Source organism: Drosophila eugracilis, unplaced genomic scaffold (assembly GCF_018153835.1).
Source record: "Drosophila eugracilis isolate 14026-0451.02 unplaced genomic scaffold, ASM1815383v1 contig_75, whole genome shotgun sequence".
NCBI classification, from domain to species: domain Eukaryota; kingdom Metazoa; phylum Arthropoda; class Insecta; order Diptera; family Drosophilidae; genus Drosophila; species Drosophila eugracilis.
In genome coordinates, this window is record NW_024573645.1 from 3,225,831 (window position 1) to 3,238,237 (window position 12,407).

Genomic DNA, 12,407 nt, shown 5'->3' on the forward strand with positions numbered 1-12,407 from the left:
TAAATTAAAAAAAAAGTTTTCTCTTAGGACTTTCCAAAAAAAAGTGAGAAACACTGTCCATCGCGGAGTTTGTTTAAGTCGGCGCTACTGACTTCTTGTTCGCCTGTCTGGGACTGCAATTTTGTTGCAAGTTGCTCGGCACATTAAATGCATTAAGTTTTTTGTTTGTTTTGTTTGTTATGTTGCTCTGCCTTTGCCTTTCGGCCGGGCATTCGTGCAGCCCTGACAGCTGACAGTTGGCGGGAAATAACAAATAAATTGACAGATGACCTGACAATTGATTTCGTTACGTTACCCCCGCTCCCTGCCCCCCTTGGACTTACCTGGAACGACTTGGGACGACTCTGGATGGAGGTGGACGAAACATCCGGACGACCGACCAAAGCAAAGGTGGAGCAAACTTGCATTGAACGAATGCAATTAAAATACAGCTGCTGGGAAATGTTATCAAAATGCAAATTGCATTTGTTTGCCGCTGGAAAAAGTCAATAACAGCCAGAGAAAACTAACAGAGGAAAATGGTTTGGATGGGGAAAGGTGGGAGGTAGGTGGGTGCCGTAGTTTGTGTGCCGTGAAAAAAACAAAAAACAAAAAAAAATTCAACTAAAAGTCTTCGGTGCGAGATACACGGAATCGTGGCCAACGTTGAGTGGTCATCCCCTTGGGCAACTCAATGATGGGGGATGGCAACTCTGGCAGCGAAGTTTTCTATTTTTCCGAAGGCCTTCCGCCCCCCTCCGACACCACTGCCCTCGCTCTCCCATACAGTTGCCTCAACAAATAACAATTTCAATTTCGCGTATTGAGCGAAATTCAAATTTTGTAACTTCGGAGCCGCAGGACGAAGGACGCCCAAAGGATCGATGGCTGGCGACAGTGAGCGCAAACAGTTTTCGCACACGCTCCGTTCCGAACGGCCGCCGGGTGGCAAAAAACTAACAATAATGACAGCAAATCAATATCATTGTCAAGGTTCCCCGAGGGCCCAGCAACACCCAGCCACAAAGTAAGGGTCTTTATTGTAATGCCTCCGTCTCTCTATTTTCTCCTCTCTTTCCCCTCACCCTTTTCCCTTCTTTTGAGACACTATTATAAGGGAGAGGTACAGCGTGTGTATGTGTGTGTGATTTGCATTCGCCCGGTTTTCCCTGTTTTTCTGTTTTTCACGGTTCCGGTCCTTTTCATTTGGCGTTGGCAAACATAACGCACACTTACGTTTTACGCCCTTCGGTTACGCTCACCTGCCACGCCCACATATTCATTCACTTACACTCACAGCCGCCTCGCCGCACTGTTCCCTTTTTCGCGTTTCGAGTTTCCTTTCCCTTTTCCATTTTAACGCCCACACAGAAAGAAAATTCGATTTAGTGTAACTTTTTATTTGCATTTTTTTGTAGTTAAATTGCAAAATTGGGAAAATCTTTAATTGGTTTTAGTTCATAAGGATAAATCTTGTATTAAGGAAAAGTTTAAGAAAAGTCGTTTAAGCTTTTATTATTCTAAATCATAAAACTAATTTAAACTTCATAAAGTGCACATTAAATGTAAAAATATACAAGAAATCATAAACTTAAACCATGTAAAAATATACAAGAAATCATAAACTTAAACCAAAATACTTCTTAAAAAATAGCATTTAAAATCTTTTAAAAATAAAGTAAATATGTTTATGACTTAAACAATAAATATCTCACATATACCCTTATCTCTTTTTATTTCTATATATTTAATTATTAATTTAAAAATCTCGAATTTTATTTATCTGCAGTTGAAGTCAGTCGGTTGTGCATTGCAATGCACTTGAATTGCAGTTGCAGTTGAACAAAAAATTGAGTGCGTCGAGAGAGAAAATAAAACTCGATGCTGGATGCTGCCATTTCAGTTACCACACTGGTCAGCTAAGAGGGGTCAGAAAGGGTGGGAATGCGTGGTAGTTCACATGGTGGGTATCCACATCCCCAAGGGAAAGGAGACAGTGCGGCAAGGCTAACCCCTCGTGGACGATGAGTCCATTGCATATGTGCTGCTATTCAGTCACGCATTCATGCGGCAGAAGGTGCAATTGATTGCAGTTGCAGTTGTTTGTTTGTTTGTTTGTTTGCTTGCTTGCTGGACGAGCTTCCCCATGTTGCTCTGGGTTTCTGGGTTTGTTTCTGGCTGCTGCTAGTAGTAGTTTTCCCGGCGATACAATTCCATTCAGCAGGCAGCTGGCTGTGGGGTGGTGGTCTGCACATTGAAAAGTGGTTAAAAAGTTCACTTGAGTTATTGATTATGTTGGCTTATCATATGGTTTTTGTCGATGAACTCTTACACCAAGCTCAACGTTAGTACACAAAACTTGTGGCTAACAAATTGCTTTGGCCATGTAAATTTTGTACAAACATTGGCTATAACATCATGTATTTATTTATCGTTTTCAATTTGTTAATTATTAGCTTTGGGCAAATTAAATCAAACCTCAAATTAGGCTTTTCAGGTGTTCGATTATTAATTGTTTTATTAGCAAACATAAATGTGTGTTTGTTATGAATAAATGACAATTTTGGGTTTCTTTGTATGTAATTAATAAATTATATCAACTATTTTTGGACTTAAGATAATAGTTAAATAGTCTGTCAAGTAGGAAGGCAATGATTGTTAGGGAAATTAAGTTAAAAGTAAAGAAGAGGAAAATCTTCGTAGCTATGGTTTTAAAGGAAAAGGCAGCCACTTCTGCTTATAAAAACCACAGAAGAAATTTCCCTTGGCATAAATGCTACCTACCTAAGATGCCTAACCCATTGTCCTTCTCATTTTCCCTCACATTCGATTAGCATCACGAGTAGCTATCGAATAGATTTGGCAACTTTATGGATCCATTCAAAGTTATCGCATATCAACGAACCTTTTTGCTCTTCCCGACTTTGTTTTGCATTTTTATCTTCTTTTTTTTTTGGATAATTAACCGCTTCTCCCACGCTCGATCTCGTGGATCGTGGACTCTTCGGTACCTTGGAGCGCCTCTTATGCAATGCCTCAAAATTGTTAGCTGATGTTGCTGCCGCTGCAGATGCTGTTGCTGATGCAGTTGCAGTTGCAATTTCCAAAGTTACTGGTTGCAGCATGGTCATGAGGCTCTCGACGCTGGCACACATTGTTGCCTGCTTTAAGTGGACACACTGTGTGTCGCTTGCACTTTTCTTTAACAACGTTGCATGGATCTCTTTAGTTTTCCTGTTTTTATTTCGCCGTTTTCTTTCCTCCGTTGCTTATGACAAACGCCTCCCCGCCGCCATCCTGTCTCCCTCTATGTCACATAATGCCAGTTTTCCCAGGGCAAGAAGAAAATAAAAAATAAACGCAGAGAAGGAGGGGGCAAGAAGAAATAAAAAATTGTCAAACAGCAACCGAATACGCCACGCATGCCTGAGGGTAATTCGAGACTCAAAGTGTGTCGCCAAAAGGTGGCAGAGGACGAGCCACCGACGCATTGTTGCCCCAGCCGAACAAATTTACAAATACACGTGCGAGGCAGAAGCTCTGAAGATGGCGGAGACTCCAGATGGTGAGGAGAGATATGTGGACAGACAGTGGGGCTTGGCTTGGTTAACTCAAACTGACTTTTTATGTGGGAAAAATTAAAGTTTAGATAACTTTTAAAGGGTATTTCTTAATACAAAAGCAGAACTTACTTGGGTTCAATATCTTGATTTTGAAAATCCTAAAATCAGGAATTATAATTTATTTATATTTTTAAAGAAGTTTTTAAAAATTTTACTTTTATTTTTAGGATTTATTTACTTCTTTTAAGCTTGAAGTTAGACTTTAAATAGTCATTTTCTTGGCATACATGTTAAAGAGGCATTTTCTTTTTAAAATTACTAGTAAAATCACCTAAAATCATAACTTAAGATACTTACTAACATGTTTAACTAACTAAATAAAACCAACTTATGTTATTATAACATTTTCAAGAAGTTCAAACTTATGTAAGACGAACTGTTTTAACAAGTGTGTTGGTCCAAGTTAAACATGAAAGTGAAATCTTCGCATGCAGCTTCCGCTAGAGTGGCAGTCATGGGTTTACGTTTATTGTTACCACTGCCACATGCAGCAAGCAAGCAGCATTCCATCTGCAACATACCATCCCCCCCCCTCACATGCCCCCCCATTTGCCAAAGATCCCTTCACCTTTCACTGGGCCGTCAGCATTTAGTGCTAGGACTGCTATTTGCTAGCCAAGTGCAGTGGCAGTGGCAGTTGGAAGTGGAAGTGGTATGTATATGTAGAAGCAGAGGCGGCAACAGCAGCAGTCATCGTTGACGTCGCCGCTCGTCGGTTGCCAAGTTGCACGTGAAATAAGTGAAATTGCAGCCCGGTGGCAGTTGGTAGTTGCTAGCTTGCCAGTTTTGGCCAGCTGGCAGAGTAGCAATTGCTTCTAATTGCCATGGCCCCCGGGTGAGCATTAGGAGCTCCCGGCATTTGTTGCTCGTTTCAAATATTTAACTTCTCTACGCCCCCTTTTTTTAAATATATTTTATTATTTTTCTGTGCAGGGCAGCAATTAAATGCGATAACCGCGGGCCAAAGTGCCTGACAAGTGCACAACTCGATTATGACAGAATGTGCGTATATATAGTATAATATATATGCTTATAAATGTATCCCTTTTAAACGGATTTAATTCGTGGCTATGGGATGTGTGCGGTGGCGTAATAAAAATAATGTAAATGTAAATTGCCATATTAACAGGGCGAAAAGCGGCCGGCGAAATGATTGCGATAAACGCAAATAAAGCATTGACAAACGGACCAAAGGACCAAGGACATTGGCTGTGCGGGCGGTTGAGCAGCTGAGCGGGGGGTGTGCTGCCGCGTTAAGCCCTCCACTGAGAGCAATTACGTCGAGCGAACCACAACGAGCGGAGAGCGCTCTGCCAAAGTGTCCTTAAGCGCCGTGTCCCGTTTTTGTTGTTGCCCGCCTGCCTGCCTGCCAGGCTGTTTTATTTTCATTTAATGCTGCATTTCCGTTTCCTCATTTTGCACATTGCGTATACGCACTGTGTGTGTGTCGGTCCTCAGCTTTTTTAATAACTGCCCGTTGGGTTGTTGATCGAGCCGGAGGCCATTGCCGTTGCTGTCAGTTGGCCTGTCAATTACATTTTAAATTTCTTGCCGTTAATTTTGATGATCACGGAACACGTCCGCCGTTTGCCTGACTACCTATCAGCGTTGTAGGCGTTGTGCTTTTAAGCAGATTAAGGACACTTTTTCGGCCTTGCTCATTTGGAAGGACCTCCATGTTTTTTGACTGCCTCTGTTTTTTTATCAGCACTGCTCTCGCTGGACGGGCGAAAGTCATTAAATGTATTTTTGTACAAATGTCCCGGCGGCCCATTGTGAAATTGTATACGAATATATATAGGAATGTATATATATATATATTTTTATATTCCGCCACGCATCTGATGTCCTTGTGCCGTCTCCCTGCTAAACTTTCAGTGGCCGAATTCATTTCATTTGCAATCAGCCAACGAGTAACGAGGAGGAGCCATAACAAATGCTGAAATATATAAATTGGGTCTCTGCATCTCGCAGCTCAACGCGGAAAAACATTTTTTATCGGACTCGCCTTGGCCAAAATGTAAAAAAAATGAGAAGGAAAAGTGGGGCAGTTTTATTTACTTGAGCGCAGTTTCTCTTCACTTCGTTCTGTTAATTTGATTTTTATCTGCTTTTTATTTACTTGCCACCCAGCCCTTGCCAACCAGCGGGTCAGTTCTATAGCACCTGGCATCTCATTTGCACGTGGCGCATACGCCCCGTTGACGGCTGCTTGATTTTTATTTAGGGTCCTTCATTTTTATCCTGTTTTTGCTAGCTGCTAGCTTGTTGGATGAACGCGTTTCCCCCTCGCTACGTGTGCATATATATATATTTTTTTTGCCAGGCTAATCACAAGACAAAAGCCAAAAGCTTTTCACACCTTTAATCTCTGTTAATTGGGACCTGGGTCCTTTGGTTCTCCCTTTCTCCCTTTCTGCCCTTGCTAACATGGCTAAAAGCTGGTGAAAAAATTCAACCAATTATGCTCTGCAGCCCTAATTGCTTCCTGGCCCAGTGCGTCCGCTTGGCTCCCAACTTGATTTTTATAATAATGATACCGGATATTTAAGTAGATGCCGGCACAAGCTGCTGGCAACTAGCAAAATCACAACAAGAACTACAATCTGCCCCGGTCCATCTCGTCCACTTTTGTGGCAGCCAAAAAAATATATATACACTATACACTATACATATCCCTGCAGAACAAAGGCTATAGAAAGAGGACGCAATGGAGACGGACAGTGGGCTAAAGGGGATAGAAAGTAATTTCTTTTATTAGAATTTAAAAATATTTAAAAAATTCCAATCTTAATGCCAAATTCATAAGGAATATAGGAATATATCCTTTGCTTATAAAATATTTTAATTAATTTTTAGATTACACAAAAACTCATTGAATGTCTGAAAAACATTTAAGTGATTCTACCTTTTAATTTTCTTCTTGTTTATTAGCCATTAAAGTCCAACAAAACAAGGCTCTTCGTTTTAAAATGGTTTATTACCTTTTATACGGCAATAAACCTGGAAACTATTTAATGTGTAATTTAATTGATTACCAAATTGTTTTGTTTTTTCCGCTTCGCTTGGCTGGAATTTGGCAATTAAAATTGTTTTACGACATCTTGATATTAACCAATGTCCGAAAACCATTTTACATGCCTGCCTGATGACCTATTTTATATTCCCATTATATTTGCAGGGAGCTGGGGCCTACTTAAGTGCAAATCTTTAACAATGAATTTCTAAGCAGAATGGTTTACGAAAATGTTGAGGATGAAATCAAGTCACTTAAACTCTTAATACTGCCAGCATTACTTTGGTAAAAGCCTTGACCTGGCTTAAATCTATACAGGAGTTTATTTTCTCTACAAAATATGCACATTGTAATGATGACCAGCAAAATAGTTTCCTCTCTCTCTCTATCTCTGCATGTGTGTGTGTGTGTTTGTTTGCTGTCAAAAGTCATCCAATTTTCTGACAGGCTTTTTCCTCGAGCGTTGATTTGGGTCTTTCCTGTCGGTTTTCTTGCTTTTTCGACCCACTGTGCGAAGTGAGGAAAAAAGTGCTTGGGGCTGCTGCTTGGGCTTGGGCAAAAGTATCTTGAAGTCATTTGTGCAGACTCTAATGATTTCCGCTAGTTTCCGTTTCGTTGTCATTGTCCACGTCTCCATTGGCGTATGCACAAGGAATCCAAGACCCCCTCACACTTCCCGCCTCCCCCCTCCATTTCCCTCTGCCAAATTAAGGTTTTTCCCCCTTATTGTTGGACATGCAACGACCTTCTGCCTTCGCTGGTTCGTGCTGTTATTGTTATTATTGTTGCGTGTTGGTGCGTTGGCTGTTTGGCTGTGCTTTTGTTGTTGTTATTGTCGTTTTCGTTGCTTTTCTTGATAAAGAAATTATTGTAATCTGGCTTGAGTTTGAGCTCTGCTGGGTGACCCTGTCGCGCACTCAGGGAACTTAATCAAATTGTATGGCTAATGGAAATGAAGCGGTTATCCACAAATACCATATATATATATACTCAGAGATATGTATATATGCGTAGCTATATACACATACAAGCCGGCGGCAATTGCTGTTAATGAAATTGTCTGGCAAAATGCGTTCCACGACGGCGCGAATCGTGTGAGTTGCTGCCAATGGCATTATATATAATTGCTTATAATTCAGCCAATTTACAGTTCATAAAGCCAAAGACAAAATGTTAGCCCAACAAATTCAATATGAAGGCTGAAACGCAAGGTTTGCATGAGCGGGAAAGTTTTATGCAAATACGAGGTGGCCAAAATGGGAAAATACCCTGTAATTAGTCTAGGAATACTAACTCAGAGTAGTGACAGTTAATCCAATAATAGATCGTAGATACGAATTAAATAAATATTAATCCTAAAGCTAATTGGTTATTGATTAAATCACCTATCTAAGTACAGATGGTAATCACAAGTGTTTCCCCGGAATGTCAGCTATTTCATGGCATGTAATTGGGTTTTCTATCAAGCATTAAATGGTATATATTCCCCCGACTTTAATCATGGCAAATTGCTCTTGGGTTAAGCCCCCTTTTTCCACATAGAGGGACCCGACCAAATGATCTATTAGATTCAGTTAGTAAGTGATTTATTGCCCATACCAATCATAACGCTTGGGTTTATGGTTAGATACACTTTGATTGTGGCAAGGGATATATATTAGGTAGTACAACGAAACAAGACCTGTCACATGCAACACGTGAATTACCGTCGCAACAATGACAACAAAGGCCAAGCAACAAACAAACAGACAAACAAACGGCAAACGACAACAATCAAACTCGTTTTGAGCGTTTCCCATAATCAAAAGGCAACGACGACGCCGTGTGAATTTTATTTTTCGGTTACAAACGAGTTCCGTCTTGAGAGTTTGCAATTGCAAATGCACTAAAAAGGTGGTTTTCGAAAATGTTAGAAAAGTAATTTAAGCTTATAAAATAAGAATTAGAAGATCTTAGATCTTAGTTAGCTAAGATAAAATCCTAAAAAATATGCAATAAATTCATAAAATAGTTTGTTTTTCTTAGTGCAATGAGCTGTTGCTGTTGTAACTATTGTAGCAGTTGTTGTTTGCACAATATTTCACGCATACGTGCTTCTTTATGGCAGCAAGAGTGGGTGGTTGGGCGTCTGGGCGTTTCGGTGGGTGGGTGGCGAAATGCGCTCTGCCGTAAAATTGCGCGCAATTGGGTTTTTTGTTTGCTACTCGCAGCAGAGTGGCAGAGTGGCAGAGCGAGTATGTTGGCTTAACGACAACAAACTGAAACACTTTTGGGCTGAACGCTGTGTTCTGGATTGTGTTCAGCATAGCAGAAAATTATGAGTTAATGGATTTTGTTTAATAATTTTTTTGTTGTTGTTGATTTTTTTGTTTCACATTTGTATTGTTTGCTGCATTATTACGATTTGCAACAAGCCGAAAAGTGTTGACAAGCACATGTTTGTCCCTGCCATTGCCGAAGCATGAGTGTTGTCAACGCAAAAAGCATTCGTACAGCAATGACACGCTCGTTGGGCAAATGCCTCAACGCCCACCCTCCTGGTAACTCGGCAATTTGTGGCAAAAATCAAGTTCAATGTTGCAGCGAAAGTTTCTGAAGAAGAGAAAAAAAGAGGTAAGAGAGAGGGGGCAATGCTGACTGACAGCCAGATTCGCTCCTTGGCTGCATAATCAATGTAATTAAATGCGGAAATTGTTTGGCGCAGTGCAAAACTGATTTGGGGCTTGACGTAAACGCTTCCATTGAAGCCCCATCAACAGACCCGGCCCCCAAAAACCACTCAGCCCTCTCCTACCCCCTTCTACTTTAGCTGCATCTCCCCAATCTCAAATCTCCAGTGTTGAACTGGAAACCGGCGACGTTGTCATTAGGCGAGCCAACGAGTTTAGATTGGGGCTATGCAACCAGGCAAATGCGCTTTAAAATGTGGAAAAAATGTTAAAATGAAGTTTATTTTGCTAAAGTTAGAAATTTCCAATGCTTTTCAGGGAAAATATTAAAGAAAGTTCGAATAAGAGGAAACGGGAATTATATTTTACTTTGTTTTCAGCACTTTTTGTGCTTAATTTCGATTTAATTTGCTTGAGTAAGCCTTGAATTAATGAAATTGATATATTAAAACCTAAATTAAACTTTCAACTACTGCAAAATCAAAAAATAAAACCAAGAATCCAAAGAAATAAAATCTCATGTCAAACAAAATGAAATAAAATTTTAATTACTCATGGATAAGAAAGAATAAATAAGAGAAAATAAATTCCAGCGAGGAAAGCAAAGAAAATTCCCAGAAAAAATGTAATTCAAAAGATAGAAAAGTTTGGCAGAAAACAGGGTATGCCGAAGAGCATAAGGGACTTCTGGCGAAGCTCATCAGTTATTTAGGGACAGGAACTGGGAAAGTGGAAAAGTGGAAAAGTGTCTGCCATTCGCAAATACACGCAACGGGAATGTGCAATTATTTAGCGTAATTGCTTTCAATACACCAAAATGTTCAACCACATAATTAGAAAATTACAAATTGAATGCTAGAAAATCAGTTTGAAAATCAAAGAGAGAGACAGAGAGAGAGAGATGGTGGAAAAACGTGAAAAAGTAGATTAAACTTAAATTTGATATTATCACTTAGAATTAGAGCAATTTATCTTTATGTTTTTCATGGAAAATTCTGAATTCCTTTTTCCAATATAAAACAAAACCAAAACCAAAACGGCGAAGCCAATGCAAATCCTATTAAACGAGTCACTGCCCAATAATGAAATTAAATTTCGAACAATGGCCGGAGATGTATTTATAAATACATATATTTTATACCACACTAATATTAATATGTGAATTAATTATTTTGCACAAAGATCCGGCTTATGCTGCGTTTTTGGGGCTGATTTCTATGGGAGTTTTTCAAATATTTATGTGATTAATTTGCTCATTTGCCATGCATTCACAGCTTGGTGCTGGCCATATTTTTATCTCAATATTTACCTGATGGTTTCCTTTTTTTTTTTGTTTTATAAATTTGTTTTTATTTTTTTTTTCCAGCCTGCTGCTTTGCGGTTTGATATTGTAAAATAATTTATTTAAATTGAATTTCTTTGCGGTTGATTTGTGGGCAAGTCCAGCTCAATAGAACGAATAAATGCGAGTTTTATTTATAGAGAAATGTAGCGAGCAAAGTGGGTCAGTTGGTAATGTCCTCAAACCAAGTTGCAATTTGGTTTATGGCCTTAAAGACTTGAGAACTGGAGAGGTTTTTCTTTTTGATCAACTCAATGGCTACTTGAAAGGACTTCTTCTGACATTTAATAAGTTTCCCTAGTTATTTGTGTCCCCCTTTGAGTCTAGATTTAGCCAGCCTTTATTTATTTTTCCAGCCAGTGGAAAAGCGAAATTGCATATTTGCTTTTATTATAATAAATGCCAATTTAGCCGACTGCAATTCAATTACGTGAGCACCGTGAAAATTTCCCTTTTCGTTTGTTGTTTGTTGTTGGTTGTTTTTCTGGCTTTTCCTACTGGCGTTGCTTTGTGAGTTTTCCCATTGCAAAACGTGCGGCACTCGAGAGACTGCGGCCTGGGCCTCATAATCTCTGGAAAACGTGAGTTTCGGCCTGGCCAACTAAATGCTGGCTAGCCGAATGGCTGACTGGATAGCTCTTTTTAGCCCTCTAAGCCATAATATTTTACTTTTGTAGATGCACTCGAAAAAGTTGGATATTAATTAAAGAAATTTAAAGATATAAAATCTAAGTTAAAATGGAAATTTTCAAGAATTTATAATTTTGGGAGAAGTAATCATAATAACTTCTTCTTAAGGAGGCCTTCCACACTTTTCTTTTAAGGCAACCTATACCTTTTCCTAAAGATTGCTAACTTTGTAATGAAAACTACCATTCTTAAGTGTAGAAAATGAAAATGCAAGGAAAAAAGTACATGTAATGCTTGGGATGATGGCCGAGGCAATCATGACAACGACGATGCAACAGTTGAGTGAATTGGATAATTGCGTATAATTTTAATGGATCGAAGTGCAATCGATGTCTGGAAGGGATGGCCATACTTGCTTTTCCTCTTAAAACGCGATATGTGGGTGTGGGTGGCTTATTATTGTGCCCGTCAGCTGCAACGTCATCGTATCGTTTTCGTATCTCTGAAGCCGAAACCACCGAATGCTTTTGTTTTCGCCTACAACCTTTATGCATTATCTGTTGGTGCCTTTGGGGGCATGCCACGTCATGGTGGCAGATGATACAATCAATGGGTTGGGTCCCGTTCTCTCTTTCCCCCTCTGCCCACCCCCAAACTAATAATGATGATCCACAAGGACTTTGATTTCACGTCTTTGGAAAGCTGAATTTAATTGGAATTCGGTTCGATGCTCGCACGCACTGTTGTCTTTCAATCTAATTCGAATCTAATGGCTTGTTGTCTTCGGTTAACATTTCATCATCATTTACTGCTCTCCCTCAGCATTGATTATGCAAACTGATTCGATTTCCATTTTGCCCCATTTGATGTTGCTGTACTAATATAAATGCTCGTTTATCAATTCCGAATGCTAATCAAAATGTTTCATCCTTATTTTACAGTTGATGAATGTGCAAGGAGTCCCACGGCGGATTGCCATTTGAGTTGGGTAAGTTCTTGTTATTAGTTCATTGTTTGGCATTGTTGAAATTGTTACGCCTCTCTCTATCTCTCTCTCTATCTAAAACACACGGGCACGTGTCAAGTTTCTGTCAGTATGTCACTCTGTCACTCTGCCAGTCAGTCAGTCAGTCAGTCAGTTATTTTGT

The 12,407-nt window shown here is 39.6% G+C and overlaps 1 protein-coding gene across 2 annotated transcripts in view; it reads left to right on the top strand.

The window, feature by feature from the left end:
• Positions 1-12,407, top strand: part of LOC108116625 (extracellular serine/threonine protein CG31145) — a 68,646-nt gene that overhangs the window by 25,677 nt on the left and 30,562 nt on the right. For both annotated transcript variants that reach the window (XM_041819514.1, XM_041819515.1), the window contains exon 4: positions 12,201-12,247. The gene's annotated coding sequence lies outside the window, so the exon portion shown is untranslated. The remainder of the gene's footprint in view (positions 1-12,200; positions 12,248-12,407) is intronic.